Here is a 22,141-nt window from a genome sequence, read left to right on the forward strand (position 1 = left end):
ACATCAAAATCCCTCAGATAAAGTGGTCTCAAAAGTAAGGCCCCCTGTCACAGAAAGGAGAGAGGACACACATAGTTTCTCTGAATAACTCCTCAGAGGCATTCTGTTGGCTGGATAGGGACCAATTTCCAACATTGCAAACCATCCAGCAAAGACCCACTAACTAAATATTATAGCGATCAACTTAGAAGTATATCAAAAGTCATTTCAATCTTTCTTCAGTAACACAGCACACTGAAACAAATTTTCCTGTGCGTGGCTTTCAGTGCTCCATGATATTACTTCCATAGATCAAAACAAGTATAAATGAGGACCTACACAGCAATCTAATGTTGAGATCAAAAGTATGTCATAAATTTAATTTTCCTTTAGAGCTTCAGAACTTCATGCATTAGCTTTATGAGTACAGTGCTCACTGAGGAAGATTTCCCAGCAAAGACGCAAAACTACATTTCCCATCTCTCTTGAGCAGTCACTTTGTAGAAAAAAAAAAATGGAAAAAAGAATAAAGGATTGGGAGAGACTGAAAAGCATGATTCTGGTGACTCAAAGACAGAAGTGGCAGACGACATTAATGCAGCAGGGGGGGAATCTAATATATTCTAATATTCAATTATATGCTTTACATTACAAATAGCAGAGTACCAAATCGTTCTTGACACTCCCTTACTCCCTGTTGAGGACTCTGCTCATTAGGCCATAAACCAGTTTGAACATGATAATTTTCTTTAATAATTTTAGTCTCCACTAAGGAATTTAATTAAATTAATATTAATAATTTTACATTCATAAGTTATAATATTTAAGTTGTGTCTTGTTGTCGTAGTGGCTCTTGTGGTGTTTACTTTCATACATGCATGAAGACCTTTTTGCCTCCTCAGGTTTTTTTGCTTTGGCGTTTTGTTGTTGGTTTTTTGTTTTGTTGCTTTGTTTCTTTTTTTTTTTTTAATTATTACTGAAAAGGCTTGAAACTTTGTATGTGTTTCTAATGAGATCAGTTGGCTCACTCTGCTGTGTAGCTTTTGTTACTTCAGATTAACTTCTAGCACCTTTTCTATTTCTGTTTAAAATAAATGTGTCTTTTGAGGGTGAGCATTCGAATATTATTACAATTGCTTCTGCTTTCTTACTTGTCTAAATCTTCTGATGGTAGATGGCTTGTTTCTGAAGTGTATGACTTTATCATCTTTGTAACTTGCTCATTTTTCAGCCTTCACAATTCTAACATTAGCAATTTCAAACTCCTTTCCCAACTTGGATTATTTCCTCTTTCATGTCTTTTTATGAATCTGTGATTGAATTAAGCATTGCTTACTGAATTGAATTTCCTGTATGAAAGAAGAATAAGTGATTCAGTGCCTGATGGCAGTATGTAGACTTCTTATTACACTGCCAAAAATAGATACTAATTTTCTAATCTCCTTTAGAGAAGTTATTTCAATATTCACTCCTGTTTTCTCACAGTAATACCTATGGTCATCAAATATCTTCCATCTTCCTCACTTTCTTTTGTTCACGTTCTGGTTTACAAATATCTCAAGAATTATGTGTGTTAGAAAAGTTCCACATATCTGAGATATTTGGGACCTGACTCATAAAGGACATAGAATAAGATCTAATAGAAGGTTTAATGATATCTGCAAGTTAGTCAGTCACTTAAGCTCAGCAACGTCCAACAGTGAAGCATCTGAACAAAGAGTTTTATTTGTCCATTTTATATTAAAGAATCATTAAAAATATAATTTTTCACTGGAGGGGAAACCCAGTCACAAACTCTTCAGCATTTGCACACTTGCTGCCAAAACAATACGTCTGCAAGAAAACAAATGGTTCTTTGCCTGTGCTAGGTACTAAAATGTTCCTGGGAATTGTTTAGGAGAATAATGGGGTTTGTTCTAACAAAAGAAAAGTGTAGGCAGTTGTAATATTAACTTGCATTGTCTAATGTACAGACAAAGTCAAAGAGTTTTGCCCTTCTAGAACAAAGAAACAGCTAGATGGAGATATATAAGTTAAAAGTGGTCCTCAAAGTGATGTTACAGGCCACTGATTTGTGAGTCTGCCTTTGACAGAGGCACTACCTGAAGTAATATTTAATAAAGTTTCCCCAGTGTGCCCTCTATCTTCTGGACTTTGTCATTTAAATGCTAAGTCCCACTTTAGGCACTTAAATCTTATATGAATATAGAACTGAAGAATTTCCCTGTTTTATAGTAGAAGGCATATCATTTTAAGGAAAAAAGAAATAGCAAAAACCAGCCACTTCAAATTGAAGACAAGTTCCTCTATCACGTGTAAAATAAGTGCTGTTCCTTTATAGTCACATGCAGATTGTTCAACACTAGTATTTTTTAAACTGTAAGCATTTTTAAAAATAAACTGTATTTTTTCCTTAAAGTAGAAATGAACTGAGTGGGAAACTATGTTAAAAATCAAATCAAATAGTCCCATGTTCTCTTTTGGCCTTAAGAAAAATATGCATAATAGTCATGGAATAATTTTTACATTCTGACCTGAATTTGTAATATTACATTTGCATTTGATCGTATGTGGTACAATAAAATAGTTTAAGAGAAGAGAGCAAAGGCTAGTATTTATACTTTTATCCTAGGAGTAGTTAGAAAAAAATAACAATAACTGTCTCTGAGCTTCAATAAGATAATGGAAATGAAACAGGATGGTCACAGACAATTATGGCTTACTCACCTATTTTTAAGTACTTCTAGATGTTGTCTTAATCATGAAGACAACAGTGTTCATCTCTGTGTATCACTACCAGCAGACACAAATGCTCATGTAAAAGCAAGAACTGTATCACAATTCAGCAGATATAATTCCTTATTTTACTGTATTGTGTTTACTGTATTTTCTGTGTATACTGTATTTTCTGTGTATACTGTATTTTCATCAACAAATGTATAGAGAAGGAATAGGAGAATGATGTTTCTTATTTTGAATGTCTTTTAATCAGCAGAAAAAGTGCCCTAGAGCAGTGCAAAGTCATAAATTTTATTTCAGAAATGCACTCAAAACAGTGATCAAATTTTACAAGTTCCTCCAATGTAAGGTTTGGTGACCGTACTTGGGAGCTATTTTTCAGCTTGCCCAAATTTAGGACAACAGCTGTAGCAAATTGTGGCTGACATTAATGCAGAATCTGCACATTTAATTTTGTTCTTTGGTTGTATTCTTATTAACAAGATGTAAATTCAGATTACTAACATACCAGTTCAGTTTTATGTTTTGACTATTATTTCTTTTATAAAATGTGAATCATAAAAAATTACTTCTGCAGTGAAATAAGGTATGCAGAATGCATGGTACAGTAACTAATCAAGGGGAAAAACTTTAAGGGATAGAAGAGGTGAAAAATGGGCTTAAGATTTTGGAACTTTGTCTTTTTTTTTTTAAAATCAGAAGGATTATGGAAATGAGAGCTGGTAGGAAATTCATGTGATATAACATTTATTGAAATATAGTGCAAGAAAGACTTCTACATAGTTGTTTCTTCAGTGCAAGCCCTTAGCAATTCCAAAAACAACGTAGCAATTTACATGATTGATTCAAATGTCCCAATTATTTACGAGATATTCAGCTATGTTCATTTAATAGTGAGCAATCCTTACAGACTGTAAGTTGCATCGTTATGCTAATGTGTCATCTACAGTATTTTTTTTCAAAATAAGTCATATTAGGAAGTACACGTAAGCAATTAAGTTCTTTTTCAGTTCTATTACCTTCTATTTAAAAGTAAAATGTCTTTTGATGTAAACTGTATGTATAATATTCTCAGAAAGATGAATGTAATTTCAGATACAAAAGATTTCATGTTAAATACCTGCTGGCAATTTCTTAGCCATTTGACCTCATTTTATAAAAGTTGGAATTGGCAGTAAACAGCAACTCCATTTATAGAATTTCCATGCTTTGGTATCTATTTTTTTTCATCTTTTGGTTTACATCAAGGGAAAAAAAAACAACAAAAACATATTAGAAGAAGAAAAAAGAAAAGATATAAAAAATAAACAAAAAAAATCTGCATTTTATTTTTCTTTTGATGAGAATATATTTTTTGTTTCAAACCAAATTAGTTTTCCTTGCTTGCCCTGATAAGTTTTTTTTCAACAGTTTTGACAGTTTCTTTATCCAGTGAATAAATAGGATATTTTTCACTCTATTTTCTGCCTCTGTATTCTGCAGAATCTTAAAAAAGATGAGTAAAAGCAGCATGCATTTCATCTGGACTTCTGCAACACCACAGTGATGGAGTGGATTTGTAATGATTTGTAATTACACACCCGTGCATGACAGTGAAGTCGTCTGTTTTCTTTTCAGTCACATATTTCAAGAACTGAGAGTACCAAAGCAAACTTCTAATCTGTCCACTTGAACTCTGACATAAGGCCACGTGCTGCTTTACAGCAGCAGGTCTTGCTAGGGATGGTCAAACACAGAAACTGAGCTAAGATGATATCAGCTGGATACCTCCAGGTCCATAGTACAGCTGGACAGGAAACAGTTTCTTATCCTGAAAAAAAAAAAATATCTGTTCAGAGTTGCAAAAGAACTTCCACTGTGCTTATAGGTGAAGTCAAAGCCTGTGAAAGCATGGCACAACAAGGAATTCTTTCTCCAGTTCTGCTAATGCTTACTGGGACAGACTTTAGACTAAAATCTGAATCTCTAGCAATACAGGATCTTTGTCCTTATGTTCATGGCTTTCTGCAATTCTTTACCTAAAAAGGTTCACAAAAAAAAAAAAAAAAAGATTTTTTTTTTTAATGGCACCTGATATATTCTCTCAAGAAAATTTTGATTAAATATTTGATATTTTGCAATTAAAAAACCCCAACTCTAATACCACAAAGTGGAAAAAAATATCCATGATGACCATTCGCAGCTTCATACCTGTGAAGATATCTGAATGTGCATAAGCATAACAGATTTGCACAAAATATAGATCAGAAGACAAGAAGAAAAATTTACAATCAACAAAGAAATATTTAAATTTAAAAAAGAAGTTATGTATTTTCTCCTGTGGGTAAGCGGGGAAAATATCTCATAGTAGATGAATATGCTGATACCAGAAATGCATCAAAGGAAGAAGGTTTGGGTAATAGCTTATAACAAAATCTCCAAGGACTAGGAATTCTCTGTTTTCCTGCAATATTTGCCACCTAAGCAAAACAAGCACTAATTTTATCACAAGAAAAATCTTTCATCATATTAAGAGCCTCCAAGTGTGTACATTTTTTGGACTCTTTTTATGGTACAGTTAAGCAACCAAAGAGTAGTTTGGGCTTTTTTAAGCTTATAGTTTCTCATTGAAGATGTAAATAAATGGCTTTCCTTAAAGTGCGGAAAATAAATCAATGCTTAGAAGTAGTTCGTATACCAGCAGTTTTTATACAGACAAATTAAATGTTTTGTATCAGTATGCAAACAGACATCAAAAACTTACAGCACCTGGTGTCTCATTTGATCAACTGAAAACTGAAAAAAATAAAAGCATTTGGTTTTGAAACCAAATGATCACAGAGAACACAAAAGGTGCTGAGTAAGAGTGTCTATGATGCCATGGTGACCTAGGCTTTGCTGCCTTTCTTCTGCTAATCAGTCTACTGTCATATTTTAGAATCATAGAATCATAGAATAGTTAGGGTTGGAAAGGACCTGAAGATCATCTAGTTCCAACCCCCATGCCATGGGCAGGGACACCTCACACTAAACCATCCCACACAAGGCTTCATCCAACCTGGCCTTGAACACTGCCAGGGATGGAGCACTCACAACCTCCCTGGGCAACCCTTTCCAGTGTCTCACCACCCTAACAGGAAAGAACTTCCTCCTTATATCCAATCTAAACTTTCCCTGTTTAAGTTTTAACCCATTACCCCTTGTCCTGTCACTACAGTCCCTGTCAAAGAGTCCCTCCCCAGCATCACTATAGGCCCCCTTCAGGTACTGGAAGGCTGCTATTAGGTCTCCACGCAGCCTTCTCTTCTCCAGGCTGAAAAGCCCCAACTTCCTCAGCCTGTCTTCATACGGGAGGTGCTCCAGTTCCCTGATCATCCTCGTGGCCTTTCTCTGGACTTGTTCCAGCAGTTCCATGTCCTTTTTATGTTGAGGACACCAGAACTGCACACAATACTCCAGGTGAGGTCTCACAAGAGCAGAGTAGAGGGGCAGGATCACCTCCTTCGACCTGTTGGTCACACTCCTTTTGATGCAGCCCAGGATACGGTTGGCTTTCTGGGCTGTGAGCGCACACTGCCGGCTCATGTTCATTTTTTCATCGACCAGCACCCCCAAGTCCTTCTTTGCAGGGCAGCTCTGAATCTCTTCTTTACCCAGTCTGTAGCCGTGCCTGGGATTGCACAGAAAATTCAATGCACTTTACTTTTATCCTTAGCAGTGGTTGGACTTTAAATTTTTAATATGTTCTAGCTACGATTGTAACCACTTCATGCTCATGCATTGTGAAGTCTGATATAACTGAAATTGGTAGCTAAAGAAAAATAAGGAAATATCCAGACTTTTCTCCTTTTTCTCTAGAGTGCATTTAAAGATTATCTGATGCTCTCTGTTTTCCCTTAAAAGGTTAACAATATTTCTTGTTTTGCTGTTCACACGTCTTCTTTTCTATTTCCTCTTTGAACTCTTATAAATGCTACCACAAAATCACTTACTGTGTCAATAACCTTGGCCAAGCCCTGCTCTTCCATAGACTTATTTGCCTTTCTTTTTCTTTGAGTGAACTGAAAGTTCACATTCTGCCTTTCAGACTGGCATTTACCCCATTTTCTGTCCTTCTTATTTCTCCCTTTCCCAGCTAACATTGGATCCAAGACAGATCCTCCTCTCCTCCCATATGTCCTCCTTCATGAAGTCCTTACAGATACATGCATTTGCACCTTCAACAAAGGTCCATGGACCTGTATCTAAGTGCCCTACAAGTATTCTATTCAGAAGTTCATACTCCAGCACTCCTCGCAGGATAGATACCAGGGAGAAAGAAAGGGAGGAAGAGTACAGAGGGAGAAGTATCATTCACCACAAGCAATTACTGCATTTTTATTAAAGAGTTGCCTGACATTTTTTTACAGTTTGCAATACTTGATTAATTTTATACAAAAGAGAGAAATAAACATGAGATCAAGAAATATCATGATGCCTATAAATACGGTAGAAAACCTGTGAAGATAGCAAAGCAGGTACTAGACTTCATAATGGCCTTGATTATGAGTTCAAGTTCTTGCTCATGTTTCTATATTCTTGTTCAGATCATAAAGTCTTTTAGGTAGGTATTTATATACTAACATCTTTGTAAAGACTGCATAGCCCTTAGCAGACTATTGTATTTGAGACAGATTGGCATATGCTCTGCTCATTTTTACCCTGAAGCAGTGCTTAAGAGATTGTGCTTGAGCTTTGTTTTGTTTTAGATTTTTACTTTTTTATTGCAGAGGGACAAGCAGAATAAATACACAGGTTAGACTTGTTAGATGAGGAGGACAAAAGAGACATTGGAGGGATGCATTTTGTGAAATGGTTATTGATTTGGTAATAACCTATTTTAATTGCATGGTAGAAGGAACACAATTCTTGTTCTTTGGGCAAAGAAATACCTTTTTATATTTGAAAACGATTCCTAACACAGGAAAAAAATATAAAATTTTATGAACATCTCTTCAAGGGATTTAAATGCAAATTAACCCAGATGTCTTCTACATATGTTTCATGTCACATAATAGAACTTACTATTGGAGAAAAATAAAATGCACTAAGAAGAGCTGCTTCAGTCTTCAAAAACTGGCTAATCAGGTATCACAGCAGTAGAGATTAATCAAAGATTCTCTAATTACTAGTTAACTGGACTTTATGTTGTGAAATATATTGTACTACTCAGTCGTAGTAAGCTGACTGAGAAAAAAAGACCACCGGTTTAACAGGATACAGATTTTTTTAATGAGGCTAAAATGAGATGTAAAAAAGATAAATCAGTAGGCTGTGGTTTCAATAGGAGGCAACTTACCTTGCTCCTTTATTTTCTTTTCTTTTCTCTCATTATCCTGAACATTCACACCAGCAGGGTTGCTGTGTGGGTATGGAACAAGATAATTGATCTAAAATAAGGTGGTTCAGTGACTCTTAAAAGCTTCTCTGCAACCAAAACCACCTTAATGCCAGAAAACATTAACATGTATTTCAGAGCTAAACAGAGATTGCAACTCTGAATAAGAACTGGCTGACTCAGTTTTGACAGAAGTGCTGGGAAGATAAGCAGAGCATTTTCTGCAGCAGTTCTTTCAGATGTGATACGGTATCTTTTAGATATTACTGGTTATTTTTTGTTTTGATGTGTTAGGAGATATCTGGATCACTGTCTTTTTCCTTCTTCTGTTACAACACACCTTGCTGAATTTTGACCTTCCATATATTACCTGTAGGCTGCAAGGTATCAAAGGGTGTTTTGTGGTCTCATTTCTTTCCTACTTTCCTATTTAATTGGAAAACAGAAGCTTAATTTATAGTCAATGTGTGCTACCACTAATGGTCTATAATTCATGCAGAATTAACTTCTGGTAGAGTGGTTTCATAAAAAGCTGCCTTGCAATAATTGTTCAAATCACATACGTGTAGGAGTAATATAGAAATGTTACCATTATCTTTTAATTACCTAATATAACGAAGATAGCAAAAGCACAGTCAGTTGCATGTGTTTTGTGTCTCTTACTATTACTGCGATTTTTACTGTAGAAGCGCACTCAAAAGGAGTAGAACACATAAGTTACAGAGCATCACATAGCATAGTCTTTGGAGAATATCTATTTCCTTCCCATCTAAGTGCTGTAGCCTGTCAAGCTTTTTTAAATATTTCTCATTCTAAACTCTTTATAATTTTAAGATCTACAGTGCTGGATTTGCCTTTTCAAAAACATTTTGTACTAAAAAATCATGTCCATTGCTTTTACTCACGTTTTTACCAAATGTTTTAATTTATCCAAGTTACACATTTGGATTCAGATATGTACTAGAATACAATCGCTGTGGTTAAAAGGTAGAAAATTCATGCCTGTATAAGTATTTCCCATTGGTTAACTAAGTTGCATGATTACAAAATATGAATTTCACTGAGGAACAGGAAACAAAAATCATTCCCAGGTTAATAACTAAATAGCCTCAATCTGCTTTATGGTGGTGCATATGGAAATGTGAAGAGTTTATACAAACTGAATGTAGTTATAAGCTTGCCCAGAAAACATCCAGATTTTAATGGAGAAACAAGCAAATGGGCATGGAGGAATCTTAAACAGAAGAAAAGGTGCTGGCTGGGGATTCTAACAGGATTGTGCTGAAGAAATAGGTGGGAAAGAGAGAATCTGATTTTTATGGAGGCTGTGGCTGCTTAAATGAATCAAGTCGGTAAATATTCACCTATTAACTTCTGATGCAAAATTGTTAAAGTGAGCATTAACTTTCTAGAATCAGAAGCATTGCCTACAGACAGCTGAATCCAGAAAGAAGCTGCCGCAATTACTAAGGAAAGCAGTAGAAATTTATAGCACTTTATATTTTCCAGGGTGAATGTGGAAGTATCTTTTAAATTTCTACTGGAAGAAACAAATGGAGGCACAATAACTCCCACTGAGTTCACTGTGCACTCATAAACAATTTCCTGGCTATACTCAACCCAAACTAAAATGCAGAAATTATGGAAACTAAGTACTACTTAGAAACATTACATTTGATGATATATTGTTCAGGGTTTTCTATTTATATTTTACATCCTATTTATATTAAATCTCAATCCTGTTGCATGACCATCAGATTAAAATTTAATAGCATATGACAACACCACTGAGAAGCTGTTTTCAAAATTCTCATGCAGACTCTCTTCTCCCAGTTTCTTAATCCTTATTTCTGATTGGCTGACAGGTTGCAAGCAATCAGTTATCAATATCTTGAAGTATTGCAGACAGCTAATATTTATTACTAGATTGTTGACAATCCAAGGTATTGATATGCTCTTTCAGCAATCATTAGATTAAAAGATGAATTCATGTATAAAATACTGTTCTGGGTTGAGCAGCAGCAGTCATTTTTCTCCTTCTTAGGAGCTAGTACAGTGCTGTGTTTTGATCTTTTGGCCTTGGAGCAGTGGTGATAACGCCGATGTTTTCAGTTGCTGCTCGAATGTTTGGCCTGGCCAAGGACTTTCTGAGCCTCATGCTCTGCCAGGGAGGAGGGGAGGCTGGGAGGGAGCAGAGACAGGACACCTGACCCAAACTGACCAAAGAGGTATTCCATACCACAGCACGTCATGCCCAGGATGTAACGGGGAGTTACCCGGAAGGGTTGGGACTGCAGGGTTGGATGAGGTATCGGTCGGTGCTCTGCTGGGGGGAGTGGGGCGAGTTATTGGTCAACTGGTGTTGAGGTGTTGTATTCTTTCCTCTTGTTATTTCCTTTAGCACTATTATTATTGGTGGCAGCAGTAGTGATTTGTGTTATACCGTAGTTACTAAACTGTTCTTATCTCAACCCGTGGGAGTTGCATTCTTTTTGATTCTCCTCTCCGTCCCTCCAGGAGCAGGGGGAGGGCAAGAAGGGGGGGAGTGAGTGGACGAGGTTTGTGATTGGGTTTAAACCACGACAAATATTCAAAGGAAGTTACTTTAAGCATTCTTCAAACTCAAGGAGAAATATTCCTTTCCCTGGTTATAAGTGTAGGAAACTTACTTTTAAAAAGAACTGAACATTATGTGTATAGTAAGGGATAATCCTCATTTGTTATCCATCAAGTGTCTTTAAGAGCTCAAACACAGCAGATAACACAGTGGTTACTGACTGCTTCTTTATTCTTCTTTCTTATGTTTCAGTATTTCTAGCTCTGCATCTTCACTTTTGCATAAAATAACATTGGTGCTATATAGTCACAGATGGAATGAATTCTTTTTTCTGTTTTGAGTTAATATAATAAATACTTCGGCCTCTAAATTTTGGTAATTGAAGTCTTATTCATGCAACAAGTAAGAATTTTTGTAAATACACCACTGCATTAGCTGAGAACATTAAATATTTCCTGTAGAAATAAACTAAAGGCGATGCAGTCACTTTGCCTGGTGGAAAAGGCACTTTTTTTTATAAAGACAAATTAAATTACTAGAATTATTTCAGTGGATTTCAGCTTCAAATTTTTCTTTTTTGATGGTTCAGTATAAAATTCAAAAATTCTGAAAAGGTCTGTAAGTGAAATTCAGAAAGAAAGGGTTACAGTTTATAATATATTTTAAGACAATGTGCCTGGGTCTTATCTAACGAGCTTTTGATTATTTTCTTTTAAAGCAAAGATATCATAACATTTAAGTTTTAAGAAATCAATATTTTAACATTGAAAAGTATTCCATTGCAGAGTTTATGGATAACTAACTTCAAAATGCTTTTATTGTGTTTCAGGGAAAAAGCAGTGTTTCAAACAGTTCCAAATAAAGTACATGGGAGAAAATGTCTGGGTGGTTTTTAATCCTAAATTTGTGTTTATTGCTGAGATTTTTTTTTATTTTTTTTTTTTTTACTTACAACAGCTACTCTCCTACAACTCAAGCTGAAGCTTTCAAGGGAGAACTTCTAGGAGAAAGACTAATGTGTGGGCTGAGAAATGAAGTCAGAGAGGTAATTGCTTTTGGGTAAGTAGCTCAGATCCTAAAATTATTGCACCGTCTACAATGAAAAACATAAACAGATTTTTAGAACTTAAAGGAGATTCACTTGCGTGGAAGCAAGAGATACAAATGTAGCACGAATAGTGACATGGCAGTCAGTTTTATTTACAATTTAGAATAATCGTGACTAGGTAAAAAACTGAATTACATCTATACAATTTTTTTTCATCTCTGAATCATTCTGTATTGTTAGATTTCGGAGTATCTTTTGACTTTAACAATGAACTGTTACTTTGATTTTGTCTCTTTTCTCTTTCTCTTTCTGTTTGGGCAGAGGAGAAGACAGAATGAAGAAAATAAGTTTATTTGCTTTTCACATTGTTCATTTTGGGGAATTAAACTTTGAAACCTCTTTCTAAAAATCCATTGGAACCGGAACATTTTCTGTTCCAAATCACCTCCCTGTGATTTCCAAAGAGTGGGCTCCTCCACACCTGTAAAACACATAGTTAGGAGGTCTTGAATTTGCAGTTAGAAAGTCTGTGGCCAGTAGACTCTCCCAAAGAACTGAAAACAAGCTGTGCAGCCATGTCATTAACCAGCTACACTGGTGAGACACAGTCTGCTGCTTCTGCCAGCCCGGCCCAGGACACGTCTTGATTGCTGGTCTATTACTTTCCCAGTGGCTCCTTATGTGTCTCTTTCCCATGCTTTATTCACAGGATCCTTTAAATTCTGCTGTTTGCGTTTATGTAAAACTTTATCTTGAACCGCTATCACTCTTCATTTCTTTATAGTCTCCTTTGCAAGAGTCCCTGTGTACGTTTTCCCCCTGTATTTTCTGACTCTCTGGAACCCTCAGTCAAAATTCCCTTCCTTGTGGTTTTGTTTTGTTTTGGTTTAGTTTGGTTTGTTTTATATATATATATATATATTTTTTTTTTTTTTTTCCCTGAATCTCTTTGCTTTTTGAAGCTGGGAATCTGGATTAGCCTGTTTTCATTTTTTTATAGGTCTTCCTTCTGTTGTTTTCCCTCTCCCTTTCTTAAGCTCTCTCATACTCCAAGCATGGGGAAAAAAAAATTCTTAATTTCTCCTTCCTCTTACCTTGTTCTTCTTCCCATTTCAGGATTTGTCATGGACTCTGTGAGAACTTCATGTCCTCTATTCTACTATTATTTCTACATAGGCAGAGGTATTCAGGGTACCAGTGTCTTATATGTGACTGAGAAAATGATGGGGTACTAGAAGGCTCTATGATCTGCAGGTAATTGCAAATATCCCTGCAGGGTGTTAAATCCTTAATGACCATTATGTTTCTTTTTCTGATTTTCTTCTACAGTAATGCAAGAGTACCCATCACTTATCTCTCCACTGGTATTTTGTTCCTTTACTGATGATTAAATACCCTGATCTGCTAAATGTTGTCACTATTTTTTTTCTGTGCTTTATACTCTTCTTCCCCATGTTGTCTTCAGAACTTTCTTTAACTTGATGATTTTTTCCACTGTAACAATGATGGTACAATTAGCATGGAGAGTACAGATATAGTTCTCTACAATAAAATATTTATGCATCACACTAATGTCGGTGTCAGATTCAAACCGGCCATCAACGGCCACTCTCGATCAGTTGCTGAGGTGAGTAGCTTGAGAGAGGACGCCTGCAACACCGGAGCGGAGAGGGGAGAGATCAGCGTCCAGGAGCCTCACCTCAGAGCGACAAGAGCCACTGAGGAGGGAGCCTCAAGTCCTCAACAGGACTTGCCCAGGACTCGGAAGCTCAGCTCCCGCGAGGGGCTGACTCACAGGGGGCGGAGCCAGGAGGAGTGGCACCAGCTGGGAGTGGCTAAAAAACCTTCCCAGGGAGCGCGGCGAACAGAGCCGGCAAACAGAGAGCGTCGAGGCAGAGGGTCGAGGCAGTTTGCGCGGCAGTTCGCGCGGGCAGGCGAGCGGGCAGGGAAGCGTTCCAACCGCCTCATTGAGAGGACTCGCCTGGAGTACAGGAGGGGGAAGGAGTGCTGAGAGACATAGACGGATTGATTGACCAGATAGATCATGGTTACAACACGATCGAAAGCTGTAGTGAGTACTAATGTGGGTATCCAGACTGAGCCTTCCTGCAGACATGCAGCTGTGCAGGTCTCTGGCTGCAGCGAATGCCTGAGCCTGGCACTTGTATTGGAGGGAGCCAGTGACACTGCTTGTGTTCGCTGTGAGCAAATAAATGACCTGTTCAGGCAGGTGGCTGAACTGAGGGAGGAGGTAGAAAGGTTGAGAGCCATTAGAGAGTGTGAAAGTGAACTAGATTGGTGGAACCACACCCTAAGGCAAGGGCAGAGGGAAGTGGTTCAACAAGCTATGGATCCCCTTCCCTCCTACCGTCAGACAGAAGGAGAGAGCTTAATGGACAAGGATGGATGGAGGGAGGTTCCTCCTCAGAGAGGTAAGTGAAAACCCTCACAATCCCTTCCTCCCTCCCAATTGCCCTTGAATAACAGGTACGAGGTCTTGGAAATTCAGGGCCAGGTGAATGGAGATGGTGAGGCAAATCTATCTAGTGAGTCACCCAGGGCTAGTCACTCACCCACATGCCTCAGAACTTCCCCAACCAAGAAGAAAAGAAGAGTAATTGTGGTGGGTGACTCCCTTCTGAGGGGAACAGAAGGGCCCATTTGTCGACCGGATCCACCACACAGGGAGGTCTGCTGCCTGCCTGGGGCTCGGATTAGAGATGTTAAAAAGAAACTCTCTGAACTGGTGCAGCCGTCTGACTACTATCCGCTGCTGGTTTTTCAGGTTGGCAGTGACGAAATTATTACGAGGAACGTAAGGGCAATGAAGACAGACTTCAGGGCCCTGGGACGGCTGGTTAAAGGGTCTGGAGCACAAGTGGTGTTTGCCTCCATACCTGTTGCAAGCGAGGGTGAAGGGATATATAAGAAGACTCTGCAGGTTAATGTATGGCTACGTGACTGGTGCCAAAGGCAGGGGTTTGGGTTTTTCAGTCACGGGCTGCTGTATGGGACACCTGGTTTGCTGGTGACAGGCGGGATACACCAGTCCCAGAGAAGAAAAAGGGTTTTGGGGCAGGAGTTAGCAGGGCTTATTGACAGGGCTTTAAACTAGTTATGAAGGGGGGAGGGGATTTAACTGGGCCTGTTGGGGACAAGCCCAAGAGGAACATGCTAGGGATTGAAGGATGGCGGGCTAAGGAGGACTATCAATCTCTTGTTTCACTTGTGGGAAAGGATAGCTTTTTAGACCCTGTCCCGCAGGGGAAAAAGGGTACTAGGACTGGCTCCCTGAAATGCCTGTACACCAATGCACGCAGCATGGGGAATAAACAGGAGGAGTTAGAAGTCTGTGTGCAGGCTAAAGGTTATGATCTAGTGGCGATTACAGAGACATGGTGGGACAGTTCACATGACTGGAATATGGTCATGGATGGCTATGTCCTTTTTAGGAAAGATAGGTCAGCGAAGCGAGGTGGTGGAGTTGCTCTTTACGTGAGAGAGCAACTAGAATGTATTGAGTTCTGTCCGGGGTCGGATGAGGAGCAAGTGGAATGTCTGTGGGTACGAATCAAGGGGCAGACTGGCACGGGTGATACAGTTGTGGGGGTCTATTACAGACCTCCTGATCAGGACGAAGGAGTTGATGAGGCTTTCTACAGGCAACTGGAAGTAGCCTCGCGACTACATGCCTTAGTCGTCGTGGGAGACTTTAACTACCCCGATATTTGCTGGAAGACTCACACAGCCAGTCATTCACAGTCTAGGAGGTTCCTCGAGTGCATTGATGATAATTTCTTAATGCAAATGGTGGACGTACCAACTAGGAGAGCAGCGCTGCTAGATTTAGTACTCGCCAACAAGGAGGGTTTGGTCGAAGTGGTGACGGTCAATGGCAGCCTTGGCTGCAGTGACCATGAGATGGTGGAGTTTAGGATCCTGTGTGGGAGGAATAGAATACCTAGCAAAGCCACAGTTCTGGATTTCCGAAGGGCCAACTTTGGCCTCTTCAGTCAACTGCTAAGGGAAGTCTCATGGGAAAGTGTACTAGGCGGTAAAGGGGCTCAAGATAGTTGGTTAGCATTCAAGGACCGCTTCTTCCAAGCTCAGGATCGGAGCGACCCAATGAGTAGGAAATCAAGTAAGGGATCTAGGAGACCGGCGTGGTTAAACAAGGAGCTGCTGGGCAAACTCAAGTGGAAAAGGAGAATCTATGGATTATGTAAGGAGGGGCTGGCCGCTTGGGAGGAATATAGGACAATTGTTAGAGGATGTAGGGAGGCAATTAGGACAGCTAAGGCCTCCTTGGAACTCAATCTTGCTAGTCGGGTTAAAGACAATAGAAAGGGCTTCTTCAAATACATAGCAAATAAAACTAACACAAGAGGCAATATAGGCCCACTGCTGAACGAAGTGGGTGCCCTGGGGACAGAGGATATAAAGAAGGCAGAGGTGCTGAATGCCTTCTTTGCCTCTGTCTTTACTCCTGCAGACTCTCCCCGAGGGCCCCGGATTTCTATAGCCCCAGAAGGAGTCAGGACAAAGGAGGAGTTTGCTTTGGTAGATGAGGATTGGGTTAGGGATCAGCTATGCAAACTGGACATCTGTAAATCGATGGGTCCGGATGGAATGCACCCACGGGTGCTGAGGGAGCTGGCGGAGGTCATTGCTAGGCCACTTTCCATCATCTTTGGTAAGTCGTGGGAAACGGGCGAGGTGCCTGAGGATTGGCGGATGGCAAAGGTCACACCAATCTATAAGAAGGGCAAGAAGGAGGACCCGGGTAATTATAGACCGGTCAGCCTTACCTCCATCCCTGGAAAGATGATGGAACAACTTATTCTTGACTCCATCACTAGGCATATCAAGGATGAGGGGGTCATTAAGAACAGCCAACATGGTTTTATGAGGGGGAAGTCATGTATGACCAACCTTATAGCCTTCTATGAGGAAGTGACTAGGTGGAGGGATGATGGTAGAGCGGTAGATGTAGTTTTTCTTGATTTCAGTAAGGCATTTGATACTGTCTCCCACAGCATCCTCATAGATAAGCTAAAGAAGTGTGGGCTTGACGATCAAGTAGTGAGGTGGATCGAGAACTGGTTGAAAGGAAGAAGGCAGAGAGTTGTGGTCAATGGCGCAGAATCTAGCTGGAGGTCTGTGACTAGTGGAGTTCCTCAGGGGTCGGTGCTGGGACCGGTGCTGTTTAATATTTTCATCAATGACCTGGATGAGGGAACTGAGTGCACCCTCAGCAAGTTTGCTGATGACACAAAACTGGGAGGAGTGGCTGACACACCAGAGGACTGTGCTGCCATTCAGCGAGACCTGGACAGGCTGGAGAGTTGGGCGGGGGGAAACTTGATGAAATTTAACAAGGGCAAGTGTAGAGTCTTGCATCTGGGGAAGAACAACCCCATGTACCAGTACAGGTTGGGGGTTGACCTGCTGGAAAGTAGTGAAGGGGAAAGGGACCTGGGGGTCCTGGTGGATAGGAGGATGACCATGAGCTGGCAATGTGCTCTTGTGGCCAAGAAGGCAAATGGCATCTTAGGGTGCATTAGAAAGGGAGTGGTTAGTAGGTCAAGAGAGGTTCTCCTCCCCCTCTACTCAGCCTTGGTGAGGCCGCATCTGGAATATTGCGTCCAGTTCTGGGCCCCTCTGTGCAAGAAGGACAGGGAATTGCTTGAAGGAGTCCAGCACAGAGCCACAAAGATGATTAAGGGAGTGGAACATCTCCCTTATGAGGAGAGGCTGAGGGAGCTGGGTCTCTTTAGCTTGGAGAAGAGGAGACTGAGGGGTGACCTCATCAATGTTTACAAATATGTAAAGGGTAGGTGTCAGGATGATGGAGCTAGGCTTTTTTCAGTGATACCCAGTGATAGGACAAGGGGCAATGGGTGTAAACTGGAGCATAGGAAGTTCCACGTTAACATCAGGAAGAACTTCTTTACTGTAAGAGTGACAGAGCACTGGAACAGGTCGCCCAGGGGGGTTGTGGAGTCTCCTACACTGGAGATATTCAAGGCCCGCCTGGACAAGTTCCTGTGTGATGTACTGTAGGTTACCCTGCTCTTCCGGGGGGTTGGACTAGATGATCTTTTGAGGTCCCTTCCAACCGTTGGGATTCTGTGATTCTGTGATTCTGTTAGTATAAATGCTGTGCCAGCACAACAGCATTCAGTTTGACTTTATTCTGCACTTGTGCTCTTCAGCACAGCTTCACTTAAATGAAAATGCCAACTTCATGCTCAGTTTCAGATTTTTTTTTTATGAGTATTCATCCATGATTAGTCCTTGAACTGCTTCTGGAGTTAAAGGAGATCCATATTTCTCAGCCAGGGAATACCATCAACCTTCAGAACAGCGGGACTATGTTTGACAAAGGAGTCCTGCAGCAGTGTAGGTCACCACACTAAGCCGTGGCATATAGTCATCTCTAAGTAAGCTTTTTTTAGGTTCTAGAAGTACAACACAGGTACGCTTGGGCATGACAACTTCCCATTAAGGATAAATGCTTCTTATTATATGTTTTGACTCAATTTCTAGAACATGAACAAAAGTTGTCTAATTTATTTTTTGTGATTCAGCAAGGATTCATTAAAAATTTCTGTACTTTTGGTTACATATATGAGGAAGAATTGCAGGCATCACTGTTGCAATTCTAGTATTGTCGATATTCATGTCTATAGTTTGGGGTCTTTTGCTTTCAGTGTTCTGGCCCATATCTGAGAGATTAACCATCATATGATTTTGTCTGTGCTCTGTCTTGATCATTGACATAGAGAGCCCATCGATCTCTGTGGAGGTTTTCCGTTATATATTCATTTTCAAAGTGATCTGTCAAGATTTCTGTTGTATTATCCAGAGTATTTTATAGCTACCTAATTGGAAAATACTTAGATTTTTTTTCCCATAAGGCTTCATCACTTTTTGAAATAACGGTGAATTGTTAGAACATGGTTTTCCTACTAACATCCAGAATGAGCTGATAAAATCTCACCACACAGACGACATGTTTGGAGCAGATAATATTAAAGCAAAGCATAGTCTGATCTAATTTAAATAAACATTCAAATGTATTTTATTTCCTTGTTATCACCACAGTTCTTTTATAATTAAAGCTATGTTAAATCTATGTTATAATTGATTCTCTGATTGCATTATGGTTCTGTTTTTCTCTAAGTATGACTGCGGACTTCTACAGGCAATATGAGAATTGGAAAATCAAAAAGACTCTCCGAAAGCACTTAAAAATCTTCACAACAAACCTCCTCTGCTGTTAAACCACCATTACCAAATGTTCTGTCATTAAGAAATTGTCTAAATCCCTTTTTTCGCTCTATCAGAGCAGGAGATGTAAGCACTGCGTCTGCTAGAAAAGCAAGATGTGGGTGTTTTGGTGGGCCCTGCATGTGGGAGTTACTTATCCAGTAGTTTTCTGGTTTTTAGAACACTATTTTAAGGTTGAAAAGTTCACCCAGCATATGTTTAGCAACTTGAAATATAGGCATCACATTTTCTCAAACTTTCTTACTTCTATTACGGAAGCTTTCAAAGTATAAAAGCTTCAGATAACTTTTTTCCTCTTGCAACATTCCTGCAACATAGGAGATGAATTTACTTTCTGCCCCACAAATTCTCTCACATTTTTAATGTTCCCATCTGTCACACTGATGCATGTTTTCTGAAGGTCTTTCGTATGCCTCCTCTGTCTTAAGTAGGAAAATATTGAATTGTTTTCTTTGAAAATCCTGCTTTAGGTATTCCTGCTGTTCTATTGCTGAATTATAGATAGTTTATGGATTGTTTTCAGCATCACCACAGGCTGTGATCTTGTTTCATCTCGCAAGTTAATTGTATAGAGATTTATTATTTTATTTATTAAGTGTTCAAAATGTTGTTACTTGGTTACATACGGTATTTGGGTGGTAAATCTGAAATGACAATCTGTATATAGCACTCACTGGAAGCTGATCTCATGCTCAAAACTAGTTTGGTGCTAGTGAAAAAATTAACATATATGATTTATATAGGTAATCGAGATGTATAGTTTACAATGAACTCAATTTTATGTCTTTGTGTGTGTCTATCCAGATTCTCTAGGGCTGCCATTTTCAGAGGAAAAATATAATTGACACCTTGAGTACCATGGCAACTATAAATCTCCTAAAATGCTAGAGGAACAGGATTATTTACCCTACTTTAATAGACATATCCATTTGCCTGCTTGAATAGACTTTTTAGTATTGTTTATGGTTCCTTCACTTTCTTGTTATTATTAACTGCTGCTTAGCATATTGCTATGCTTTGAGTGTTGTTGGCTTTGAGTGACAGATCATAATTTTAAAATGAAGTAATTCTAAAGGTTTTATTTCATTAAACCATATACATTCAAAATAGCAAGGGTTTAAACAGTCTGTTTTACAGTCTTAAGCATGGCCTTTGCATTTTTATTTAGTTCTTAGAATCATAGAATCATAGAATAGTTAGGGTTGGAAAGGACCTCAAGATCATCTAGTTCCAACCCCCCTGCCATGGGGGGTTACATGGTGTCATCTTCTTATGAAACTGTATATTTTATTTACTTCAGGAATCATAGCAGCTTTCAATAAAACTGCTTTAAGCGAAAAATCTAATAGTGTTCTTGTAGGTGAGTCTTCTCTTCAAAATGCTTTTACTCAGTTTACCTATCGAAATCCCTTTAAATCTAATATTCATTTGCATAACCTTGGACAATTTTTTTTTTTAAATTATGCCACAGTAAGCCATGTGATTCCATAGCTTTATACAAACTTTTGAATCACTAAAAAAAGTGATTCAGAAAAACCCTATTGAATCATTAAAACTAAAAAATGTATGTGCTGACAACTCTTGCTTAAGGTGGTAAGATTTTGCATGTGTTAACAAGCCTCTGTTATAAATCCTTGTGTAATGATAACAGTCTTTGACACTTGTCAAGTCTTGCTCTACAATGCTTGCTCTGTATGCTAACATTGTAGTGGAATTTGCATGATTCTTTAATATTACTATGCATATTTGCTAGAGATAGACTTTGCAGATAAAATAAATTGACAACAACAGTGACTTGAATTGCTTGCTCTTGTTCATGAAATGTTTATGACAATAATATTTTTACCAACATGCATTAATGCAATGATTGTAATTCAAATTTGATCTATGTATGAACATTATTTGTCTCCATTTTACCTGAGAATATTTTACACGCATTGTATTTCTAGTATCATACTAATATGAACAGAAATCTGACACTGGTGTCTAGGACTTAGGCCATGATTTGATAAAGATGTTCTGAGACCATGCGCAAGACAGACTGAGACCTAGAGCCATAGAGTCTGTCACACAAATATTATAAGTCATCCAGTCTGACTTTTTCAGGTAATGGCAATCTCATTAATCCAGATAGACACAACATGCTAATAACATTTCAAGTTGATCACTATGACAGGTTTCCTAATTTTTTATGGACATTGTGAAGCAACCTCAGGCTTTTATTATGATCCTTCTGCCTTTGTGAAGCCACAGGCTTTTAATAATGAGATTAGACACAGCTGTTATGAGAGTTCTGATATAATTTTGGGAGCCCTGTGACTGATTCATCTTCAGAACTATTTTTAAAAGACTGCATTTGAGCTGCATTTGTAAGCCATCTGAATCGTATTATTCTTTATGTATTTTGTCTGCTGTATTTTCACTTTTACAAGATAATGATTATTTTTTTTTTTCAAATGTTAAGTTTAGAGAAACTGTTAGACTCATGGTCACTTAAACTGGTTGTTTAAGGTGGTTGACTCAACATAAGTTATGTGTATTCCATGTGTAGTGGGCAAAAGATATTTCTAATAGTGTAGAGGTGACTTTGTAGCTGTGTATTAGGCATTACAAATTGAAGTCATTATGGGAAAGCCAGAGAATGTTTCTGTGTATTTATGGTGAAAGCTGCTTATTCAACAAGCAAGATAATTTAACCAAAGATCTTATTTGTAAGTTATATGAATACACTTTAGCTTCACAAGGTAAAGTCAATTCCCATTGGTTATGTTTCTCTGTGGCACAGAATATTTACCTTTCCTGGTCAAGCAATAGAAAGAGGCAGTGCCTTTTACAAGCAAGTAACACTTCCATCCCTGACAGTGTTCAAGGCCAGATTGGATGGAGTCCTGGGTGACATGGTTTAGTGACATGGCAGTTGGGTTGGAACTAGATGATCTTAGGTCCTTTCCAACCATAACTATTCTGTGATTCTATGATTCTAAGTATCATTGCCTGGGGCCATGCTAGGCTCACTGATGACATGGGTTTTCCATTACGTTTTCAAAAAAATTGGGACATTTCATGAGCTTGATTCTATACTTCATGAATACCTTCAAGCTTAACATAACTATGATAATATTACAAGCAAATTTTTTACTGTCTGAAGAAGATTTTGTCAATAGAGATT

The sequence above is a fragment of the Lathamus discolor genome, chromosome 1, assembly GCF_037157495.1.
Source record: "Lathamus discolor isolate bLatDis1 chromosome 1, bLatDis1.hap1, whole genome shotgun sequence".
Taxonomy (NCBI): domain Eukaryota; kingdom Metazoa; phylum Chordata; class Aves; order Psittaciformes; family Psittacidae; genus Lathamus; species Lathamus discolor.